Genomic DNA, 2,991 nt, shown 5'->3' on the forward strand with positions numbered 1-2,991 from the left:
TTTTTTTTTTTTTTTTTTTTTTTTTTTTTTTTTTTTTTTTTTTTTTTCCCAAACTGCAAACAAAATACATGGATTTTCTGATATGAAAATAAAATTAAACCTTAGGCTTTAACCTATATAACCTATATAATTCCTAATCACTTCCCTGCCCATCTACAAGCTCACTGATTGCTTTTACTTTGAACTGGTCCCTTTCAGCAGAAATTTGTTGCACAAGATCTGGCCACTGTAGTGAACCAGTAAGCGCCAATGAATCTGAAGGATTCAATGCATTATATATACTAACTACCATGTTCACACAAGAAATTATCAGTATAATTCCAGTCTTTTATTTAGGCCTATATAACAAAGTTTTGCCTGGACTTTTTGTGCAGTGTGCCCTTTCATAATTTTTAAGTGATTTAACATTTAAATTTACTCTTAATGAGTAAAACAGTTTCTTACTGAAATGAATGGAAATAAGATGGAAATTGAAGTTTGATTTATATTATTAGGAAAACTGAATTATGTTGTATGATACATGAGGAAACTTAATAAAGAATGAGAGAATTATAGCGGGAAAAAAGGGAAGCATTATAGCTGTAAAGAGTTCATGTAGAAATGAAATTACAGAGAAAATGGATTTTGGGATACAAATCTAAGAAAAAAGAAGCCAAAACACATAACAAATATCAGACAAAAGAAAAGCGTGATGTGTAGGAAGCAAACTGAACAGCTCCCATCTCTTTTTCACATGCCAAAATAGACTTTTTAATATTTATTAACTGATATGATCTTCAGCTTTTTTTTTTTTTTGTAATCACTTCAGATTTTCATGTTTCTCTTCTACTCTCCCCTTTTTTGCACTGTGACCTTTTATTCTATTGTCTTTTATTTCAGTCCCCTATTTACCCTCTTTCTACCTACTCAGTGATCATTTGAGAAGTGTCTTTACTATATTCTTTCTATTATTCATGCTATAAAAACAAACTACAGAGAAAAAACACATCAAGAGTGTTTAAAATTATGCAAAGAAAGCAACACGTAACATAAAAATAACCTGGACACCTACAAGGACAGTTTCAAATACTGATGCATTTACCATAATCTGAATATTATTTTAATGAGCATATATATAGTTAGCCATTAAAAAAAAAAAAAAGTCTCATTTCTAGGTAGTTTAACTTACCCAATTTTTATATTTTTTCACTGTTCTCCTATATCTTTCCTAACAGAAGGTGGACAACTGAGAATTATTCAGTCTTCTTTCCAAAACTAAAATTTTATTTTGTCATTTGTGTGTTTTGATAACAATTGCCAATCTTAGGCAAAAATCAGTTTTGTTTAATAAAATACATGAACATCAAAGATTTAGAGCTCCCAGAAATGACATTTCTCTTCTAGAATCCAGTGAGTTTACTCCCTAATTGGCAGTATAGCAATGGCATACTTGTAAAAGAATTAACATGATAGCTTTGTCCTTCAAATTTTTTGCTTTTACTACCTGTTTAGGTAATCAGTACAGCCTGAATGCTGTTGCTTATATCAATTAAATCAGGTCAAAAGCATAACAGCAGGAAAAAGAGATCAGTCAGTTACCATATGAAAACCCAAGACGCTGGGGCACCTTATGGTATGTGCAAACAATTCACTATACAATTTCTGGAGAGAGGAAACTGGCATACTGTTGAATGCTGTTTTCCTTTGGGTAAAATTTTAATTAAAAAAGCAGCATGGATACAGGTTTTAGATCCTCACTATTCAAATAGCTGAGATAGCTGTTTTGAATTTTAAAATCTTGTAAACTATTAAAAAAAAAAAAAAAAAAGACTTCTGTTGTTTCACTCTTAGAACTATTTATAATAGTATTGACCAGAATTTCTGAGCCAAGGGAATCCTGATGTGTGTCACAACAGAACTTACAGAGGAGATACTGAAAAAGTTCAGTGACTCCTGGATAAAACATGAAAAACAAGCACTTGTTGGACACAAAATAGCTCCTGTTACACACATCTGCTGTAATTCACAGTCACTAAGGGTATCCGAAGTCCTGCAGTTCTTTTTTACCATTTGAGGGTGGAAAAATTTCTGTTTTACTGAGGAGATGGGCTCTACTGTCTACATACAATTCTATCATACAATGAGAAGAGAGAAAAAAGGTCACAAAAGACCCACATGTCTGACCCTCAAGCAGTGTGTCAATGTAAGCAGTTCTGTATGTCCTTTCATCATTTCTGCTCTGCCTTCTAGGATGATCATGTTAGTGTTCATGCAATACATTTGCGTAAACAAAGTTCCATCAAGATACGCAGTAGCCAAGGACAAATATTAATAGAAAAAGTGTACATTTTCTGCACAGATTATTATTCCTTTCTCAGTTTAATGTGATTACTAGAGGCATATAAGCACTTAATAGACATCCTCTCAGTTTGTGAGTCACTATGTGTTTGTGCAAATGAGTAAAAGCACTGATTTCTAAAGCCTGGAGTTAAATGTTAAGATTATATATGTATATACACATATATAGTAACGTGTATATATATACATATACATAATAGCATATATATATATACATACAATTTTTTTCTGAACAAAAGATCAGTTTGTGCTCATCTTTGAACATAAGAAAGTATGCTACCAAGTTAAAAAAGCATACAAAAGAAAATACAATGAGGATAGTCACAGCAATAAGGTCAAATGTTTAAAAGTGTCAATATAATTACAGCTAATTGGAGCAAAAATTAAAGACTAACATTATCATTTCTAGAAGACTATAAAAATGAAAACAAAAATATGCATGGATTACAGATACAGAAGTAACTTTAAAAAAGTTGTAACTCCTTGCATTTCCCAAGTATTTTTTCTGACACAAATTATGCACTTATGATGTATTAATTAACACTATATTTTCCATTTAAAACTTAGGTTTCTAATTCTGAACTGGTCATGTATACTATTTTTATAGTAGCCACAGACACAAACAGGTCAACAGAAAAGTTATTTCATCCTAAA

The sequence above is a fragment of the Centrocercus urophasianus genome, unplaced genomic scaffold (genome assembly GCF_019232065.1).
Source record: "Centrocercus urophasianus isolate 14NV4802_14NV808 unplaced genomic scaffold, USGS_Curo_1.0 seq_9, whole genome shotgun sequence".
In the NCBI taxonomy this organism is placed as follows: Eukaryota; Metazoa; Chordata; class Aves; order Galliformes; family Phasianidae; genus Centrocercus; species Centrocercus urophasianus.